The sequence below is a fragment of the Felis catus genome, chromosome B2, assembly GCF_018350175.1.
Source record: "Felis catus isolate Fca126 chromosome B2, F.catus_Fca126_mat1.0, whole genome shotgun sequence".
NCBI classification, from domain to species: Eukaryota; Metazoa; Chordata; class Mammalia; order Carnivora; family Felidae; genus Felis; species Felis catus.
In genome coordinates this window covers 71,123,405-71,146,132 of record NC_058372.1, presented here as the reverse complement: position 1 = coordinate 71,146,132, position 22,728 = coordinate 71,123,405, and the positions used below count along the sequence as shown (strand labels likewise).

Below are 22,728 nucleotides of genomic sequence, written 5' to 3'. Positions count from 1 at the left end.
GAAATTAGTCATAACACAAGGAAACAGCTAGACTCCCCTCTGCCTCCAGACTGCTTTAGGCTGGCTTTGAGCAAATGGTCAGCCATTTGCTGATACCTCGAGCCAGGATGCAACAGGAAGTCACTCAAATAAGAGGGTTGAAAGCTATTTGCAGAAGGGAGGAGGCGAAGGGACAAAAGCAGGGAAGGAATGTGTTTTGTTTTGCAGAACCAGCAGTTCCCACCTAGAAGACATCCAGCTAAGTGTTTCACCTGACAGCCCCTTAGGTGAACCAGTTTGAGCTGGTTTGAAGCTGAGGACCCTGTGGAAGCCCCATCCCGCACCCCTCCCCCCTTGCCCCAGTTACCTTTTTAGCTCCTTTCCTTTCCTTTTCTTTCCTTTCCCTTTTTTTTTGAAAGGGATTCTCTCTTTTAACCATTGTTTTAGAGATGCACATTTAATGTGGCATTAAATTTAAACATCTGTATGAGAAATTTAATAATCGCATGTATTTTTTTCTTTGAATATATTTTTTTAACACATTTATCATAGGTTCTTTATAGTCTTTGTCTGCTGAAGTCTACATCTGGGTCATCTAGGAGTTAGTTTCTACATTTAGCTCATTTCCATGCTCAGATCTTCTCCTATGGGTGGGGTTTCCCATCATTTTTTGAACATACAGTGTATGCACTAGCACGTTGATATACCAGGCAAATGCAGTTGTGCAGAAGTGCTCAATAGAAAATGTACAAGTCCCTTCATGTATACGCCAGATCCCTGCCCCTGCCCCCCTAATATACTGAGTAACAGCTTCCTGTACTAACCCCACAGGAAGACAGTGCTTTGAGAGCTATCTGCCCATCTCCTTACTTACAACAATAAAAGTTCTTTGCTTTCAACACTTCCTTGTGTTCAACTAAATACACCCCAAGTGGTGAATCTCTTGAGTTCAGTTACAACACCACGGTGCACTTCTATTCTATTTCAAAATACTTCTTGTTCCTTGCCAATGTTCCTAGATGTACAGTGAGATCTCAAATGTTAATGCCTGAAACGGCTTTGCTAGCCATGAAGAATTCAATCACAACTGCCCAGAGGAAGGATGCACAGCTTTGTGGTGGATTATTGGGCCTGTGCACCTTCCTTTTTGTGGGAGCACAACCCCTCAAACATAAGAGGGTTTAAAACATATTTTCCAAATTGTCTGGCAATACATTTGAAGCTTGAGATATGCTGAAATAATTTTCTAGGCCCAAGATGAAGGCCTAAGACGCCCTGTATCCAGTCAGCCAATCTGCAAACGCCTAGCCACCTCTGGACCTTCTCACCCCAAACAAGGTTGACTGCGTGGCCTCAGCCAACCTGATAGTTACTATTTTTCTCTTCTTTGTTCTTTATTCTTTATCCTATAAAAGCCCCTGGTCCTTCTGCCCCCATTTTGCAGTTCTCTGAAAGGAGACGGTCTACTTCATGAAGTGTTAAATAAAGTTTCTTTGTTTTACCTGAATTGTATTCTTTTTTGTGTTAACATATCTGGGGTTATTTGCCCAGGGCTATCATTATGAGCTGAGAGAAGCATAGATCTCTGACAATTAGTTGGGTAGGTGTTTATTTCTGTCTTTATATATTTTGGTCAATACAGATGACCATTGGCATGGCTATTTTCTCTAGTTATGTATCTGCTCTAATATTTTTAAATGTTTATTTTTGAGCAAGAGAGACAGAGTGTGAGCAGGGGAGGGGGCAGAGAGAGAAGGAAATACAGAATCCCAAGCAGAATCCAGGCTCTGAGCTGTCAGCACAGAGACCCACGGGGGGCTTGAACCCATGCACCGTGAGATCATGACCTGAGCTGAAGTCGGACACTCAACTGGCTGAGCCACCCAGGAGCCTCTGCTCTAATTTTTAACCAAAGACTTCTTAATTTTAAGAAATATTACCTAATACTATCCTTCCCCTAAAGCAATTGCCCATTGACAGAGGAGATATATTACGAAAAACAGTTATAGTGACTTAGCTAATGAATTGGAGTTGTATGAATCACATTAACATCTAGCACATACGTTTGGAAGCTGGTAGCACATTTATGTGTGTAACATCTAAACTATTCCGTGAACAGCCTTCTAGGAAGCTGAGAAGCCCTTGCAGTTACATCTTGGAACCTCAGAGACTGACATCCTGTAGCTTGGGAACCAATGCCTGAAGATATTTAGCTGAGAATTTGGAAAAGAAAGTATCACGAAGTTCATTTGAACTTCATCTCTCTGAGCGGTCTATAATTCTACTGACGACTTGCTCAACTACAAAAACCATTTTTTTTAGGTTTACTGTAAATAGAATTTTATTTTGAAACAGGAAAAACATGGATTTCTAGTCGCTTTGGAATCTGATTTTTAACTACGGTACAACGATCTAAGTCTTGGCAGGATGCTGGACATAATTTGAAATCATGAAGGCATAAATCCAGGGAACAATGTGTATAATGCTTGAGTTATGTTCAAACTGATTGGGGGGATAGCTAGGGGGATTTCTTTATTAAAACTATTGAGCAGAAAAGTGCCCTTAACCATAACAAAAAAGGCAATTCACAATCACTGTTCTAGTTTTTGTCCACTTTCCATTCTTATTATAGTGCACAGTTTGCAGCAAAACCTGCTTTTGCATCTCCTGAATTTTTTATATTTTTACAGAAAAGAAATGCCACCATATAACAAATTGCTCTAAATTTAAATGAATTAGTCTCATTTCTGGCCTCCCTGTATCCGCTAGTATTAAAGGGAGTTTCAGATTTATATAGAATGAAGAGCAAATTCTCTTCTATTGTTAAATAATCAGGCAGTTGACATTGTCACTATTTTAAACATTCTAGGGGTAAAATTTAACTGTATGTTACATTATAAAAGTAAAAATTTGCCTTTTTAAGGCAAATAGTATTTTAAAAGTGGAATCAGGGGTGCCTGGTTGGGTCAGTTGGTTAAGCGTCCAACTTCAGCTCAGGTCATGATCTCATAGTCCGGTTCCTGGGTTTGAGCTCCGTGTCGGGCTCTGTGCTGACAGCTCAGACAGAGCCTGGAGCCTGCTTCGGTTTCTGTGTCTCCCTCTCTCACTGCTTCTCTCTCTCTTTCTCTCCTCCCTCCTCTCTTTCTCTCTCTCTCTCTCTCTCTCCCTCTCAAAATAAATAAATAAACATTCAGAAAAAAGTGGAATCAAATGAAATTTATATATTTTAATCACTTCAGATAATTTAGCTGCTGGGCTATCCAAAGATGAATTTCTTAATATAAGCAATATAGCTATTTAAAATAAAACCATGAATTTGGAACTTATCAACCTAAGGATCCTAAAATATAGGCACACACAAAAATGATCATTTTTCATGGGTTTGGATGAAAATGTTATTTTTTACTTATAGACTCTTGTTTTAAGTTAAAATGAAAAGTTAAGGTGTACAGAAAAAATTTCACAAATAAGCAAGTAAATCAATGTGTGAAAACACTTCATAAATTCATAAACACTTCATAAATTGTGAATACTAGACCCGGGGCACCTGGGTGGCGCAATTGGTTAAGCATCCGATTCTTTGTTTTGGCTCAGGTCATGATCTCACAGTTTTGTGAGTGTGAGCCCCACGTCAGGCTCTGCATTGGCAGCACAGAGCCTGCTTGGAATCCTTTCTCTCTCCCTCTCTCTGCCCCTTCCCCACTCAAGCTGTTTCTGTCTCTTTCAAAATAAATAAACAAACTAAAAAAAAAAGCTTAAAAAATGGGGCACCTGGGTGGCTCAGTTGGTTAAGCAACTGACTTCATCTCAGGTTATGATCGCACAGTTCATGGGTTTGAGTCCTGTGTTGGGCTCTGTGCTGACAGCTCAAAGCCTGGAACCCGATTCAAATTCTGAGTGTCTCTCTCTCTCTCGCTCTCTGCCCCTCCCCCGCGCGTGAGTGTGCGCACACGTGCATGTTCTGTCTCTCAAAAATGAATATTTTTAAAAAAACTAAAAGAAGAATACTAGACCCACACCCATCAATAGTTTAATTGAAAACCTATTTCACAAAGAGTTGTCATTTACTTATTTCTTCATTTACCTGTCCAACAGGTTATTTGTTGAGTAACAGGGATTCTGCAGTGTGCTTAGGATTAAAATCTGCCCTGTACAGGCTGTAACCTTGCAGATGGATTTTGGCCCATCATAACTTTCCCCATAGCAATAAAATGTGTGTAATTATCCTAGAAGAATACGAAAGAACTATATTCTTTAGATTGAGTCACAATTTTTAAGGAAGAGCCAAAGAACCTGATTTATCCTTTTTCTTGCAATGAGTGATTGCTTGATCCAAGTGGACACTATTTTACAGGTTATTCCGCCTGAGAAGAAATTTACCAAGGATTCAATGACAATTTGTGTGGACAATGTGGTCTGTGACCAAGTTCAGAATGCCACCATGGCAAACATCACCAATGCTGATGCAAAACCCCTATTTTGGCACCAAGAAACTTTCTTGGGTCTTCTCTGACACAGAAGAAATTGCAAAAAACATGCCATGTGCTCTGATGACACCGACGCCTGGGGGACAGAAACAGGCCGTGAAGAAATTAGGAATGCAAAGTCCTCTGTGCAGTTCCCAAGAGCTACAGGTTCAGAAACACAAGTGTCTCACAAAGTCCAAGACAAGGCTGGTGCAGCTCAGAAGGAAATGGCTGCATCTTGGGCTCTGAACAAAGCCTCAGTGGTCAGTACCTGATTCCCTAGCACTTTTGTATGAGAAATAGCCAGGCACCAACCACCAAAGATGCTGAAAAGAATTCTATGATTGTCTTTCTCTATTCACAGATTTGTGGCGAGGCATTAAATTAGTTTTCTATGACTGTTGTTTCAAATTACCATAAGCTTAGTGGCTTAACACAACGCAAATTTGTTCTCTTATAGTTCTAGAAGTCAGAAGTCACAAAATGGGTCTTATGGGCTAAAATCAAGGTATTGGCATGGCCACATTCTATCTAGAAACTTTAGAGGAGAATCCATTTCCTTGCCTTTTCCAGCTCCTAGAACCTGCTTGCACTCCTGGGCTTGTGACCCTCTTCCTATCTTCCAAGCCAGGAATTGCATCACCCAGACCTCTGCTTCCACTGTCACGTATCTTTGTCTGACTCTCCTGCCTCCCTCTATTCCTTTTAAGGGCCTTCATGTTTACACTACACCCACCCTGATATTCCAGGATAATTCTCCATAAAAAAATCCTTAACTTTATTACACCTGCCAAGTCCCTTCTGCTGTGTTAGGTATATACTCAAAGGTTCTGGGGATTCAGATCTTTGGGGAGCCATTATTCTGTCTACCACACACATCATGGAACAAAATATTGAACTGGAAAGGCCAAAGAAATTAACTTTCAACAATGAAGGAAGAATAGGGAAGGGTGACTGGAATCTCCCCCTTCCCTCCTCTTTGCCCCACATTGACTTTGGCATGCCTAGAACACATAGCAGTTGAAAAGAATTGTTAGCCTGGAAATACCAAGAGACATACAGCTTGGTAATTTATGTAAGAAAATCTCTTTGTTCAATAATATTCAACAGTTCTTTTTTTTAATCATTCAGAAGAAGGTTAAATTCTTCCTCTCTGTGGCTTCTACAGTGTCATTATGCACCGTGCAAGCTAGGGCAAAGTCCAATGTGTAGAACTTTCTCTCATTCTTCTGCTCACTCTTGCAGAAACTCTATTTGAAGAAAATTCCCCAATACCTGTTTGGTTTCTGAACCCAAACTCTATTGCAAAATTATTCTCACCTCAGAATACACATTTCCTTGCCTGTGTCTGCCAGCACAGATGACGAAGATTCCCAACCCTTCTACCACTTTAAATCTACCACTTTAGAAATGAGAAACGGGGCTGGCTTATTGTAACAGTTTTGAGCCTTCTTTATGAGTGCATAATTCCTTTGCGGGTTGTCTTTTGAACCAGGTAAATACTGTTCTGTAAGAACCTATTTTCAAACATCAGATTTGAAATCCTTCTGTTTTGCTTTTTAAATGAAATTTTCTGTACTGAGCCATAGCAGCCGAGGCAGAACAGCAATTTGAACTAGCTCTTCTAACTATTTGAATAGCTTCAGGACTAATGTGTTTTTTCTAATGTCTTTAGGAAAACAGTGTCTCACACCCTGCTTGTGGTATGCTGTTGTGCACTGTGAAGGGCCGGATTAAGATGCCTGTTTCTTACAGTGCACAGTGATACCTATCTTCACACTGGAATACATCACTTGTAGGGCAGAAAATGGCCGATGAAGCTGGGAAGATGCAACCAAACTTGTGAAACAAAGAGAAAAACAATTCCCTGCCTACCTTTTGTCCATTTGCTTCCCACCACTCCCAACCCCCATCACATAAATGAGCCTGATAGAGACAGCTGTCCCCTTGGATCTCTGTTTCCTCATCTGTAACATTAGGAAGCACCCTCCAACTCTTAAAAACCCATGAATTTATGTGCATGGTCCTCCTTCTCTTTGGTCTAGGAAGCCAGCTATTCATTTATATCATTTCTTCTTTGAGGCTCCGAGTTCACCCTGAAAAGCCCAGAAGTTAGGCCATCCTTTCCCAGAGCGAGTTTTGGCCTCTGTCCTTGGATTGACAAGACTTGTTAGTCCTAGCTTCAAGAGTAAGCCCTTTACCCCATCTCTGAGCTTGGTTCTACGTTCCGACTTCCCACATCCAGGCTCCTAGCCAAGCTTACTGAACACGAACACAAAACTTAAGTTTTCTAACGTAGAATTCAAGTTGCATTCCCTTACCAAAATTTAAAGTTTGATTTTATCTGCATTCTCAGAAATATAACCCCATCCTGGTTGAAAAATCGCTTATCTGACTTAGAATAACATTTTAAAAATTAATGGAAACCAATGAAACAGAAAATGTGGTGTGCTGTCAAACATGGCTTCTTAGAAACCTTGGAACCTGGAACTTGCTTCTACCAGCTCTGCTCTGCTTTTCCTTAGCAATTTCCTAGCCCAGAGAGGCATGTGCACACATACCTGCCCCTGTGTCTGGTGCAACAAAATGGAGTGGTGTTTTATGGGGCAGTATTTCAATGAATGACTGAAACCTTGATGTCTGGTTCCCCGGGGTGCAATTCCCACATTAGACAATGTGTCTGAGTGGAAGGAACAAGGCTGGGTTGAGGCCTCTGCGTGATGCTCAGTGTCCTGTTATTCTGCTACTGCTAAAAAGGAAAGCACCCACTCAGGACATGCAGCCTTCTGGGCTACAGAATCTGCAGGGTCTTTGCAAAACCACAGTTGCAGAAAGAGACAGTGCTTGAAGAGCTGACTGCATTCTTTGATTTTAATAGAGGTCTTGGCCCAATGCCAGGAATCAAATGGGACAGAAATGTCATCCAATTTATTTGACAGCCTCTGTTTTACAAAAGGTTTGTAAAATATTTTTTTAAGCATAAATCTTTTTAAAGGCATTGATGGTAACCATGCCTGCATGGCTAAAAATCCCAGGGCAAAAGTGAGTTGCTGACCAGCTGTTAACAGCCGAGGAAAGACCAGAGTATAATAAATAGGTGTAACAGATCAACACCCAAATGCTATCATAAAACTTAAAGGATGGCTTGTTAAAACTACTTAACCTCAACTTGAACCTGTCTTTAATTCCTAATGTAACTATATCAAATATTTATAATCATATTTTTGCTCTAATTATTTTTCCCCCATTCTCCCACTTTTCCCAGTAGGAATCGGTTCAGTTCTATGACCAAAATTTAAAATTTGAGGTACTATATGTAATTAGTGCATAAAAAGAATACCTTTAAGATCCAGAAAAATGCAATGACATGGCACTTTTAGGAACTCATTACATATGATTTCAAAATAAAATTCAGGCCCTCCAGGAAAACTAGTACCATTATAAAACTATGCCATTATAACCAATAAGTGCCTTTTTTTAAGCATCATTACTATTATATGATTTTTACCCAAGTTGAAGGGCAAAGTTAATATTAGGGTAGAAAACTGGAAGCGAAGACAAACATCTGCATTCTGGCCACCAGAAAGAAAACTAGATTCAAAACAATGATTTCTAGGAAAATGAAATTCAAGGTCCTCAGGAAAAATTATTTAATGATGGTTTTGTGTGGAAGTCATTATTGCATCTTTGAATAAAAATACGGGTCTTCTTTAAGGTCTATTAGAAGTAATTAAGGCAGTGAGTTATTAGAGGAAAAAACTAAAACTATTGCTAAGAAAGTAACACAGAACAATCCTATGTGAGGTGATGGGATTCATTTCCCAGTTAGGAGTCGTGCTTCACACTCGTGAACCTCCACGTTCAACTGTTGTTTTATGTCACTCAATTTCTTATTTGGTCATTTTTACGGGGCTAGAATGAATGATGCTATCTGATTATTTAGCACCAATGAGAGCCATTCATTTGTAGAGGAATAGTTTTCTAAGTGCAAACCACTAGAAGACACTTTGTGTGCATACGTGCATTGAGGGTATGCATCTAGGTAATTTAAAAGAATTCTCTCAGTTGGAAGGTGGGTGTGGAAATAGTAAGGAGAATAATATAAGCACTTAAATAATTCTCAAGGATTTAAATCATTGAAGAGAGAGACCATGAGGTCCCTTAACTGTGGTGATAGAATTCAGTGTACTTGCAAAAGTCAGTAAAATACTGTGTAGCTGTGACCTAGCACCCAGAGCGCCACAATAGTCCATTAAGTTCTTCAAAAAATGATGTTTTATGCTCCTTTACTTTAAAAAGATTTTTTTTCTCAATTACATTATCATTGTGGTATAAAAACTTTGCATTTCCATTTTACAAGGTTCAGTAAGAGCTACCTCGTGTCAGACATATTTTTGTGGCTTCCAAATAACTTGTGAAATACCAGTCACGTTTCTTACATGGTCTCAGCCATAGGTGATCAGAATCGCAGTTTATGAGGTCAGACCTCAGAATGCATAGTACTATGTGGTTGTAATCATTCTTTAACCCAAATTGTGTTCTCTTGTCCACACTACAGCTTCTTCCAAATTCTTTCAGTCTTCTACCTCCTCACAAGGTCAGGGATGACATTGGAAATACATGCTGCAAACAAACCACACAAGGGCAGACTCATCAGTGGTTCTAAAAGTAGTGTCGGGAGAAACAGCTGAGATTCTAATGGAATAAAAAGCCCTGCCTCTCAGCCTCGTGCTGGAACCTCTTCTTCAGGCTAGATCAATGTGGTAGGAGAGCTCGCTGCCTATCTAGGTCATGTCGCCTTCAATTAAGATGTAATTACTATCCTGGCAGTCTACCCCTTACCAAGGATAAACAGGTGGGTGCAGTTGGCAGTAACTGATCTCTTTTTCTGATTCAGAAAGAACCTGGCACACTCCCCACAATGGCTGGCAAGTCCCAGAAGCCCCAACATCAGATAATTGCTTGATTGTGACTGGATTAGTCCTGGGGGCTAGAAGTGACAGGTAGGAAAAGGGATATAGAAATTGGAATATTTTCCTGTTATATTTGGCATTTTAGCAGAAATAAAACTGGAATCACATTAGAATTTTAATGAAGAGATTTTTCAGCTGAGTCTTAATTAGAATATCAGGTTCTACTCTCTCATCACCTTTCTTTTGCTATACAGCTCTTACCTAGAAATTGGTGCGTATTCACTGTGTGGTGAGGACAATACATGCTCACAAAAGAGAGTCTGCGAGTTAAACCTGCTGGGTCAGGAAAACAAGCAATTATCTGAAAAATTCTGACCCCTAATCTTTTGTGTTCTGCACTGCTCAGATAACTCAGGTGGAGATGGGGGCTTCCAAATTGTCTCAAAATTGCTTCAATTTCCTTCTTTGCTAGGGGAGATTTTGTTGTATTGTGCTTTTTCAGCTGAAAGGTGTTTCAGGCAAGAAGGAGGCTAGACAGACATCGTCCTGGTATCATAGAGGGGGCATGGGTTTTCTGAGAGATTAGCATAATTGCATGTGTTTCTCTTTACTGGTCATTGCTGTCAACACTCCAGAATGCTAATCTGAGGACTCTGGGCTAGTACAGCTTGAGCCTCATGCAAAACTGTTACGGAGGAAGAGAGCCCGCTGAGAAGAGCGTAGAACCTGTGGTCAGCTCGACCTGGGCTCCTATCTTGGCTCTTCCACCTGTTTCCCTATACATGTAATCCTTCTAGCTCTAGTTCCTGGTCTGAGAGAGGCCAAGCTTGGTAGGATTGTTGTGGTGATCAGACAAGATGGCCTATATTTACACAGCTAACAGTGCCTGGGAAATACAAGCAGTTAATATCTCATTTCCCTTCTTGACCACATAGGAAGGATGGCTGTACATTCTGGTTTCCTGTTTTGTCAGTATAATTATTAACAGCGCCCCAAGTGTCCCAGTTAGGATGATAAATTACATAGTAACTCTATACCCAAGTAAAGGAGGTTTGGTCACATCCCTCTGTCTTTGTCAGGGAACTTTAGTGGCAAAGAATGAAACCCGCTCTAGCCAGCTTAAGCAAGGAGGGGAATTGACAGGTATGGTACAGAGGTAGTTCACCGAATGGCCGGACTTTATCAGGGGCCAGAACTCCGATATTGAGTCTCTGCTTTTCTCTTTCCAGAGGTGCATGTTCCCTTGATTGCTTCTCCTTACACATCTGGTTTTGTCTTTTCTCTTTGGCGCACTGGCTTTCCTTGCTTTAGCACGCATATGGCTACCATTATCTTCAGTTTTATATCATCTTCAGCTCACACTGACTAAAGTCAGATCTTGAACCCTGACTTCCATATTCCTGAATAAAAGGATCCCTGGCTTTTTTTCATATACACAAATACATTCCAAGTGCATTGCTTTGGGTCTAGTATCTGCCTATAGCCAAGTCAGCTGTGACTGCAGAGGAAAGAGTGTGTCACATGGTCAGCCCCCCTGTTTAACAGGTCTCTGTGAACATTCTCTCTGCAAAGGGAGCCCGGGAAGATTCTCTAGCAAAGAGTGTGGGATGGAGAATAAATGGTTGATGGAGGAAAAGTTGACCTCTCCAGTAACTCCATCCCTTACATATATTATTCTGACATCCCACCAAGGCACATACCTACTCTTGCTCAACAGAAATTATTTCTGTGCTTCCAGAATTCAATCAAACTTATGCTTCTGGGGTCTCATTACTTCAGGTATTTTCTTTGGCCTGGTGAATTTAAAATAATAAATTCGTCTGTCCTCAAGTGCTCATATTTGGCAGGGAATGTTAATGTTCCCTTACCACTACCAGTCAGCATGTTTTCGTTTTCCCAGAGACAAGGTACCTTCAACTAGTGCACCTCAGACTTTTCCAACAGAGTAGTAGCCTATAAGGACTCATAGAAAGAATTCATACGCTTGGACTTCTGGGATTATAATGTAAAGCAAACATGAAGTTTCTCACATTTTAGCTTTTAAACTCAGTTCAAATTTGCATTTTATAAAATATCGATGTTTGTTCTGGTAAAACTTTTCCCTCATAATTTGGCACGAAACCACTGTTCTTGAACAACATACCATGATTCTCCTGTAACTATCTCCAAGCACACTGCCACATGCTATGTATAACCTAGTTGGACAAATGTGGATTTAGCTCAGTAAAAGGGAAATATACTAGTAGAAATCTAGGCATTAAGATAATTGAGTAGAAGATAGATTTTGGACTAGAAGACCTTTGCTTTGGTCTCTCAGATCACATAACATTTGAACATCGGTGTGTAGGGTTGAGTCTGAATGATATTCGTCCTTTGTTCCACTTTCTAGATGTACATACAGCTTCTAATCCTAGCTCTACCTGGGTTCTTTTCCCAACTCTCCAAATAGCTGTGGGATCTTGAGCAAATTACTAGACTTCTCTTTGTCTCAGTTTCCTTATTTCTATGTCAGAGAGGTTAATAAAGGACTACTATAAGAAGAGAGTGAGAAACCATATGTCAGCTACCGGGTATGGTGTCTGGCAAATATTCTGTTCTTTCTTTCCTGTCTTCCTTATGCACATAGTTTGCACTCTCTCTCTCATTTCCCACTAACTCACACCCTTCATTACTCTTGTAAGTATACTTGTTTCTTTTGTAAAAATACCTTATTCTGGAGACTTGGGAGGGAAAAAACAAGGCAGTGCTAAAAAATCAGGCTGGATTCCTGCACAGCTGAGGGTGGCCACTTGTTTCTTCTGTCCAAATGTAAAGGAAATGTTTCTTGTACTGTCACTCACATCCACCCTTTCTTTCCTCTTCTTCTTTCACATACCATATGGAACCCAGAAATGAAAGGTTACCAAAGAAAGCTGGCACAAGCAGTTTCAGAATTTAAGGCTTTAAAGGAAAAGTATCAGAAAGGACCATCCAGTTCTGGAAAGGCTACAGATAACATAGAGAAAGCACCAGCGACTACCTTTGGGGATCTCTCTGGGCTTACCTCCTGTTTTGTGCCTAGTTTCTACCTTTCTACCAAGCCCATGCTCCAGTATCTCTCCCCTTGATCCCCCTATGCCAGCTCTGGCTCTTAGAAGCCCAGGCTGGTTTCCACTTGTCCAGAAGGCAGGTTGAGGGCAGAAGTGGATTTCACCTTCCTGTTAAATTCTTCCTGAATGAGTTCTCAGAGAACAATATAACATGGACTCAAAACTTGGGGCCCAGGAAAGGAAGAAGCCCATTCCATAATTGGATAGATTTACCCAAGTGCTATTACCTAAGTAAGGATAGAGCAAGATGGTATAAGACTACTGGCAGACCACAAAGAGAAGGGCAGAGTACAGGACTATAGCACAGTTCTGTTGTTTCAAGGACGTGGAAAATAAACCAACCTGGTAGTTCCTTCAAGGCCCTTCGCCTCAAGGCTATGTTATATTGTAAACTCCAGCACTCACTCACCTTCCTTCTCTAACCCTATACAACTATACAAGGTGGAATCCCAAGGCGGGAGAATGGCAAGGAGAACCACTACCTGTAAAGGGCCTGATAAAAGGATTGTCTCAGTTTAGGGAGAACCAGGTATTTGCAAGCCTTTGTCATAAAATCCTGAGTAAACCACAGCTCAGTGGCTTACAGTAAGAAGCATTTATTCTCACACTCATGGATCTGGAGATCAGCTGGGGTCTGCTGATGTTGGCTGCAGGCTGGGTTCAGGCCTGTTCTACATGTGTTGAGTCTAGAGCCAAGGCTAAAGATGCTACTGGAAGGATCTCATAGTTGATCACAGGGGCTCAAGAGCCAAGCAGAATTGAAGCAAGTACATAAAGACTCTACTTGAGCCACATCCAACATTTTGCTGACCAAAGCAAGTCACATGGCCAAGCCTAGAGTCAATGGGACTAAGGGATTATACTCTACCCCAAGAAGAGGGAGTCAAAGGACTATCTGATCACCAATAATCTATTCTATTACATCAGATTTAGCCAAGTGAGTTTCCCACTACCAATTTGTTGAATCCTAGCAGCTTAGAATTGGGAGTTAATTGTCATTTAGCACAAACTCCCTTCCCCAATACAGGGATACCCTCCACAGCATTTCTGAGAGGTGGTGGTGGAGCCCCGGTTTAACATGTCACTCAACCTAGACCTTTTTTTTTTTTTTATCTTTGAGAAAGCATTTTATAAAGTTCTCATGTCGGAAAACTCTTAAATTACACACAAATCTGCTTACTTTGTCATATATCTTGGATTTGGATCTTGGAGTCAACACATAAAGCATGTAGTCTCTTGTCCAGATAGGTCTTTGATAAGCATATGCTTAATGGGGCTGTGGCCTCCATAGAGGGCCTCAGAGCAAGTTCTAGAGCAGGCTTCCTCCATCAAATCCTGGCTCCACCACTTCTAGCTATTTATACTGTGTCTCACTTTCATTTATGTATAAAATGGGATAATAATATCCATACTACACTATTAGGCTTGATCAAGGTAATGCCTATAGCACACTGTAGTAAGTGCTGGATAAATACTGGCTATTATAGGCTTGAAGAAAATAATTGTTAACTCACATTGTCTTCAGATTAAATATCCTGTATTCTTTCTACTGTATTGTAATCAACGGTCTAGTTTAACACTATTTGTCAGCTGTGATCTCAACAGGGACAAGGGAGATCATCCATATTCCCCCTGACTTTCAGGACAGGTGGCTTGTTAGTGCAGCCCAGAATGGAATCAAGCGTTCTACAGGTCCAGTACGTTGTTAACTCCCCTGAGGATGCACTCTCCCACCCTGGCTTAGTTGTGTCCAAACGTACTGTTATCTAGTAGTCTTCCTGATACTATATTTCTTCAGGAGACTTTTCTTAAAATTTAATACACAGTTGTATCATATCCTTATTAAAGCTTGCTGCTTACTAGGATTATTTTATGCTTTTAAGATATTTTGGAATCCTGAGTTTGTTGCACTTGTCCCAGTTTTTTTTTTTTCTTAACCTCTATAATTTTTTACACCAAATTGTTAACTACAGGTACTATGTGTAGGCAGCAGATCTCTAGAACGTGTTCATCTTGTATAACTGTAACTTTATACCCACTGAATGACAGCTCACCACTTCCCTTCTTCTCCCCATCTTTTGGAAAGCACCACTCTTTTCTGCTTCTATTAGTTTGACTATCTTATATATCTTGTATAAGTGGAATCAGGTAGTATTTGTCCTTCTGTGACCGACTTATTTCACTTAATGTAATTTCTTTTCAGGTCTATCCATGTTGTTGCAAATGATAGGATTTCCTTCTTTTTAAAGGCTGAATACTATTCCATTATATGTACCTACCACACTTTCTTTACCCATTTATCTTTCAGGGGACCCTCGGGTTGTTTCCATATTTTGGCTACTGTGAATAATGTTTCAATGAACATGAGAGGGCAGATCTATCTTAAAGTTCCTGATTTAAATTCTTTTGGATATACATCCAGTGGTATTACTGGATTATATGGTAACTCTATTTTTAATTTTTTGAAATTTTACCTCCATAATTTTGATCCGTTTATCTTTATGATTTCATCCAAATCACTAATAGCTATGTTGAACAGGGCTCTGGATTCTTTAACTCAATTGTCAACAACATATTAAGCATACACTAAATTTCAGGCTACTTGCAAGGTAGCAGGAATACAGTGAGTAAGAGAAACAGCCATGGTCCCTACCCTCATGGGGCTTAAAGTTTAGTGGAGAAAATAGACATAGATTATACAGTCATATACATAAATTATTATAAGAGATGATAAATATTGGGAGGAAAAATAGAAGGTGTGAATCCCCACCTGACCTGGTGTAAGGATTCAAGAGAGTTCCTTGAGCAGGTGCTATTTGAGTTGGAAAGCCACAAGGTGAAGAGGGGAGGGCACTGCAGGCAAAGGGCTAGTGGTAGAGCCTGCATGGTCAAGAGATAAGAGAAGGCATGGGAGTGGCATGAGGCAAGGGTCAGTTTAGAAGTTGAGTCTTTATTGAGGGAGCAGTGGAAAGCTTTGAAAGTTTCAAAGCAGGGAAAAAGCACAGTAAGATTTTCTTATATTTTTAAGTTTATTTATTTATTTTGAAAGAGAGAGAGAGAATCCCAAGAGAGAATCCCAACATGGCGCTGGAACTCATGAACCATGAGATCATGACCTGAGCTGAAATCAAGAGTTGGACACTTAACCGACTGAGCCACGCAGATGACCCAGAGCTTTATTCTTAAAAGATCACTCCATGGAGTGAGGTTTAGAGAAGGCAAGAGGGTTTATGGGGAGACCATTCAGGAGGCTACTGTAGTAACTCAGGTGAGAGATGAAAGCTGTTTGGACTAGGGTGTCCGTAGTAGAGATGGAGAGAAATGTATAGATTTAAGAATCCAATCCAATTATAATCCTATTTTTCCTATTTAGCAATAAAATAAGTAGGCCTTATTGATAATTTGTATATGAGGAATAAGGAGAAGAGGTATAAAGGACGGCCCTTACCTTTTGATTTTTGTAACTATGTGAATAGTAGTTCTCTTGATTATGACAGGGAGTACTGGAGGTACAGCAGGTTTGGGAAGTAAATATGTTTGATTTCAGACATGTAGGGTTTGGGTACCACTGAAACAACCAAATAAAGACGTTGAGACTAGAAACAGCAAACACGTGTCATGTTACATGTCAGGTGCTGTTCAAAGCACTTTATACATATGAACTGATTTAGTAACCCTATGTGGTGGGTAGTGTTATTATCTCATTTTATAGAAGAGGCAACAGAGGCACAGAGAGGTTAAGTAGTCTTCCCAGAGCCATGCAGTCAGGAGAGAGTATAATACATAAGTTTGGGCCTGAGGTAGAAGGTCTAGACTGAAATTATAGATTTGAGAATCACTGGCAAGCCATAGGTATGGAGGAAATTGCTCCAGGAAGATTGCATAGAGTAAAGGGGGCTGAACGTTGAGATAGAAAAACTATCCACGATCTGTAAATAAGGCCACTATGATGGCTGCACATTCTTTTGAAGTATCCTGAGTCACTGTTTACAGATCCACCCATGGATTATTTAATTTTCTAGGAAAATATACCATAGCTTAACTTTGCATCTTTTCATTGTTGATTAAGGGCTTACTCTGTGAAGTTCCATTTACTTGTATGTTTGTGGCTGGTAGATAATGCAAATTTGTGAAAGAGTCCCATTTTAACTTCCGAGAATTTGCCTATGATAGAAGTGGGTCTTGAATATCTTCAACAATTTTGGGGACATTTTAGCAGCCACAAATCCACCCACTATACCTGAGCCCGTATTTCTCCTCCTTTTCATTTATTCTTTCTTTAAAAAGTATTACTGGAGAAGTACTTAGCACAAGGCATTGTATAAAGCTCAGAACATGGGAAAGAGAAATTGAAATATGAAATGATAGCTTTCAGGTGCTTATGGTCTATGGGGGAAAAACAGACAAATCAGCAGGAAGCCATAATATGAAAAATGTCATACAAGAAGAATGCTATGAATTGTAAGACTTGCAATAGCCCTAAAATGATGAAGGAGACTTTGTCAGGTAGAAATGAGAAGGATGGAATAACATGAACAAAAGCAACACAGAGCAAAAGAAGATATAATGTTAATGTTTGGGTGGCATTCACGTACCCTTTGCTTTGGCAGTCTGCGCTGTGCCAGTGTAGATTTGGGGGGAATCACTTAACCAGAAACCCAAGCTGGCTCTCAGCACTTACTGCCTGCCTTCCCAAAGGCCCACAAATGGTTCATGGCCACAGAATCCCCTGACGTGTGAGTCCTCATCTTGAATGCAGAGGGACATTATATTCATTCCAATTGTTACATATGCCCTTTTCATTGCTTTGGGCATGACATCCATATGGGATTTTTGAGTCAAGAACCAAAGTTTGCCTTTAACTATAGAAAAGAATCTATAAAAACAGGGAAGTAAAAAATAGTTACATGGATTTCTGGATTTATTTTCCTGAGGAGGCAGCTTTGAAACTCATGCAAAGAATTGACAAAACAACTATCCAAACGTAGATCTTCAGAAACAATGTTCCTAAGCAAGTCCTGTGTATTTACTAGAGGCAGTCCTTTCCTGTGCCCTGGAAGGCGGCACTCAGCATGAGAAGGCTGTTACTACATAGTGGGCACTGTGCAAGCTTCCTTCACTTGATCATTCTTAATCCTCACAAAAACCCCGAGGATTGTTCTTTCCATTTTACAGAAAAGCAAGGGGACTTTCAAAAAGAGTAAGCAGAGTGCCAAAGGTCATGGAACTGGGGTTTAACCCCCATCTTCTAACTTCAAGTGCACAAATGTAAAAGCAATTAGACATCAGGTACCATTTCCGGTTTGGGCTTCCTGGCTCGATTGGCAGATTACTATGAACCCATGTCCTTCTTGTACACTTGGGATTACCAGCCACATTCTGTTGGTGCCAAGAGGAGGCCCCAGACCACTAGGTCTTTGCATTTTACTGGTCCAGGGGCTTTACTCTCAGAACTTCCTGTTAACTCCTCAGAAAATCTTATCTAAGATCTTCATTATAACAAGACATCTAAGTAGACTATGCCATTAATTAAAAACTGAACACTTAGGTCGGGGCTAGAAATAGGATCTCAATCTATAGGAGCCAGAGAGCTTCCACAAAGAATAAATAGTACCTTCCTTGCCTCCAGAAGAAACCTAGTGTTTTACATCTATGCAGTTCATTTTGTGTCTGCAAATATTTATCAAATTTATATTATGTGCCAAGCACTACTCTGTGACAGAGGTCACCTAGAATGGTAAAACATAAAAGGTGTAGTCCCTGACCAAAGAAAATTATGTTTTCAGTGACAAGGGAGATCATTGACTCCCTTGTGCAAGGTGCCATTAAATGAGGGTCTGAGGACTCTTTGTGGGAATTTAAACTGGGATAGCCTATTTGGATGACAATTTTGCAGTATCTACCAATATTTTATATATGTACATTCTTTGATACAGGAATTTCACATCAATAAGTTTATCCACAGAAGTGCTCACATACATATGCAAAGATATATTTAAATGTAGCAGGATTTTTTTTAACAATAGAATGTCAGAAAATAAATGGCCATCTTAAGTATTGCATTGAAAACAAATTACATTTTTATGTACTGATATGAACAGTCCATATGTTCATATCTTCATATGCAATTCCCAAAACAATGCAGAATAAGATTTAATTTATGAAAAATATTACCTTCAATTACATGTGTGTGCCTGCATACACATGCACACATGTATATAAATGCCAAGCAAAAGTTCTGGGTGGACACACAACAAATTTCTGATAGGACTTCCTTCTGGAAGCAGGAATGGGACAGAGAGTGGGGGTAAAGATGTTCTTCCATTTTTTGCTATACATAGTTCTATGTAATTTAAATTGCTTTTTATCACCTTGGATATTCATTTAAAATAGCTTGAGGGAAAAAAATAAAATAAATAAAATAGCTTGAGGGGACGCCTGGGTGGCTCAGTCAGTTAAGCATCTGACTCTTGGTTTCAGCTCAGGTCATGATCTCATGGTTCGTGGGTTTGAGCCCTGCATCAGGCTCTGTGCTGGCAGTGCTGAGCCTGCTTGGGATTCTCTCTCTCTTCCCCTGCCCTGCTACCTGCCCCCTTTCTCTCTCTCTCTCTCTCTCTCTCTCTCTCTCTCACACACACACACACACACAAAATAAAGAAATAAACTTAAAAATAAAATAATAAAATAAAATAAAATAGTTTCAAAGTTGTGACACTGGAAAAGCACAGTGTGCTATAGGAATTCAGAAAGGTAATAAATGGATTCCTTCTGTCCTAGGGAAATCACAGAGGATGAAGAGATACATTTAGATGTTAGGCCTCGAAGGATCAGAGGTGTTTTAAAACAAGAAAGTATTCCAGATGAGGAAATGGAGTGAAAAGGAAGCATGCTGTGCCTTCTACAAGGAGCATTTTGACAACTAGCAGAGGGCCTGGGCGCTCAGGGGTTCAAAGGACTGAACTGAAGCATTAGCAACTCTGAGAAACTTTCCATGATCCTCCTCCTTTAATTTGGATCCTTTCTGTGTTTGCCCATTGCTTGTATTGTCCTAGGTGTTTGATGAGTATTTTAGACAAAGTAAATTAAATTACCACTAATTGTCATTAATTATTTAACGCACACTATTCACGTGCACACCTTCGCGGCAGCACTTATTAAGTTCCACTGTGATTGTCTCCCTTATTCGATGATCAGTCTTTGGGAAATAAATATCTTTTCTCTTTTTATCTACTAGGGCTAGTACTCAAAACAAAATAGACAATTCAAAAATTTTGTTGAATAGATGAATATGCCAATAAACAATCAAGCATGAGATAAAAAAAATAGTACATATAGAAATGAAAAGGCGAGGGGAGGCTGGTGCTCAACTATAGACAGCTGTGAATGCCAGACCAAGGCACTTTGGCTTATTCCGATGGCAGGGGGGAAACCACTACAATTTTTGTGCGAGTAATGGTATCATCAGAGTTGGCTGAAGGATGGAAGGGAAGAACAACTGTTAAGCTCTTCAAATAGTCAAGATATATAAAACTACCCAAATCAGATCAGACTTGGTTCAGTTGGAAGAAAAAGTATCACAGTGAGAACAAATAGAGGGAACACAACTTAACATATTTTTATCACCATCTGTATATCATGGAGAACAGTTCAGCATTTTCTTTAGGGGAGACAGAGAGACCAGGAGAGTACCATAGAAAGGGAAGCAGCAAGAATCAACAGACGACTCTGTAGCTAATGGCAAAGATCACCCTGTTCCCTATTTTCCAGGACAGCTTCTTAATTTCATCCATGCACAAAATACAGCTGATCTGTATGATCTGTCTGCTCACATTTGCTCCTTAGCAAGGAGCCTGGTTCAAGAAAACTTTGAAACAGCAAAAGACCTTTGCTCATTTGTTTCAAGATAAGAAAGCAAGAAATAGGGGCAGCCTTTGTTATTCTAACAAACGATGTTGTAGGTACAATGAGAAATGGAGAATGTAAAAAGGTAAGGAGAATTCTGAGTTACTGAAGCATAAAGTTCCTAGGGCCTCTTGTAGCTTTCTTTACTACATGTTGCAGAAAGGAAATAAAATTGATGTCAGATGAAATATTTACTGTTTTGACTGAAGAAACATGAAGAATTGGAAGCTCTTTATACTAATAAACTCCAGGGACCATTTTCTGCTGTCAAATTCTAGTGGCAGCATTTGGCAAAGCAATGCATGAAACTCTGGTGGCAAACTCTTCAGTCACACGCAGAGACATCATGGAGGTAGCCAAGGGAGGAAGGAGTGACTTGGTGGACCTCTTACAGAGCAACAATTTTCTTCTCAAAATGAGAAAACAAACTTAAAAAAAGTTGTAACGCATACGACTTTAGAAGCAGCTTAATTTGTGTCTGATTTCCTCAGAGTCCAGATATAAAACACGAAAGTTTTCTCCTTTTACCTCTGAAAAGACACATTACTTGGGTTCCGTTTAGCTCAAAGTGGAAAACTGGGTAAGTGGAATTATAAAATAATGAGGCAGACTTTTCAAGCGAACGTTAGAATCTATATGCAACTGGTATTTAGCTGGGCAGCCAGAGGAGCTCCTCGTTTGGTACAGTCTACCCCTCCAAAGCAATTCCAACGAGGAGGCCACTGTCCAGGCCAGGAAGGGAATTTCTCCAGGAACTGACTCTAGAGTGAGCTTATCAAAAATGCCAGGAAAGCATGTCTGTAGCTTTGCAATCCACCCTGTTTTCTCCTATGAGATGGCCATTGCTATATTAGCCCCCTGTGAGTTTCAATACGGGATTTCCCTCTGTAAAGCTCTCGTCCTGCTTCCGCAGGCAAAAAGGGCAGGGAAGGGAAGGAAAAGAGTGCTCAAGGAGTGTATATACATTTTCTTTGTTCACTGATGGACATTTAAAATCTTTCCATGTCTTGACTATTATAAATAATGCTATAATGAACATGGAGGTGTTCAAGGTGCTAAAATGTAAAACCTTGGGACAAAAATAGCAAGCAAAATGACATGTCTAAAAGGAGCCTACTGGGGTCCTTTACCTGTGATTCCTTACAGTATGATAAACTTAGAAATAGCAGTCAGCCAGGCAGTCTCCGTGGAGCAGGCTTCTGAGTTTTGTATCTGCAGAAAACAGTTAACATAGCAGGTTTGAAACTTCTATCCTTAGAAAAGCATGCTAGCAATGTTGGCTCTTGGCTGGCATCTGAGAATTTGAATTTGGGCAGTGTTTCCTTAACTGATAAAGGTGGTTTAATGGGGCTAAATTGTTTGTACTAACAATGTCATTTCTACTGAACAATGACTTACTTTCTGGGAGTCCAGAAGTTTGGTATGTGCTAGGCAAAGGGTGTCTATATGACGAAGGCACAATAAAAACATTGAGCATTAAGTCTGTAATGAGTTTCTCTAGTAGCCATTTCATGTATTTTTATATCTTTTTGCTGGATTAATTATATCCTGTGTGTCTCTACTGGGACAGAACTCTTGGAAAGGCAACTACAACCTGGCTTCCTCCAGATTTTTCCCCACATGCCTTCTTCCTTTTGCTGATTTTGTTTTGTATCCTTGTGCTGTAACAAATAATAGCTATGAGACAATGATATATGGAGTCCAGTCTGTAATTTTAGCCAATCACCAAACCTAGGAGTGATCTGTGGGCACCCCTGCTCCATCTTTACTGTACCCTATACCTATGATCAAGTTACCTATATAAGTTCTTAATTAGTGCCATTTTCAGGAGCTCATTCAGTGGGACTTGATGGAAACAGAGCGTCAGGGTGATTTCTAAATAGACAAAAGATAACAAAGGGGATAATGCAGTTTATCCAGATCCCATTGACTCTTTTGGAGTTTCATATATGAGGTTTTCATTATTTTTGTGTTCTATTTAGTATTCGTTATTATTATTACAGTTACTGTTTGGTGTGTGCTTTTTATAGTGTCATACTCAAAACAATTCATATAAGAAACTCGTTACAAAAAAAATCCAATCTGATTAAAAACTGGGCAGGAGATATGAATAGACATTTTTCTAAAGAAGACATACAAATGGCCAACAGATACATGAAAAGATTCTCATCATCAAAAATCATCAAAAAAATGCAAGTCAAAACCACAATGAGATATCATCTCACATCGATTAGAATAGCTATTATCAAAAAGACAAGAAATAAGTGTCGGTAAACACTTCCATGTTCATTGTAGCATTATTTACAATAGCCAAGGCATGGAAAAAATTTAAATGTCCATCAATGAATAAAGAAAATGTATGAAATATCATTCAACCAT

General features: G+C 39.8%; 1 long non-coding RNA gene across 3 annotated transcripts in view; it reads right to left on the bottom strand.

Moving 5' to 3' along the window:
* LOC109499753 overlaps positions 1-22,728 on the bottom strand; it is a 224,202-nt gene that overhangs the window by 117,162 nt on the left and 84,312 nt on the right. The window contains exons 3-4 of one of the 3 annotated variants that reach the window (XR_006597945.1): positions 21,480-21,561; positions 6,323-9,068 (exon numbers count right to left, since the gene is read on the bottom strand). The exons of 1 other annotated variant lie outside the window; for it this stretch is intronic. This is a non-coding gene — a long non-coding RNA (uncharacterized LOC109499753). Of the gene's footprint in view, positions 1-6,322; positions 9,069-21,479; positions 21,562-22,728 lie in introns of those variants that run through there. One more of the 3 variants, XR_006597944.1, reaches the window with a different exon arrangement.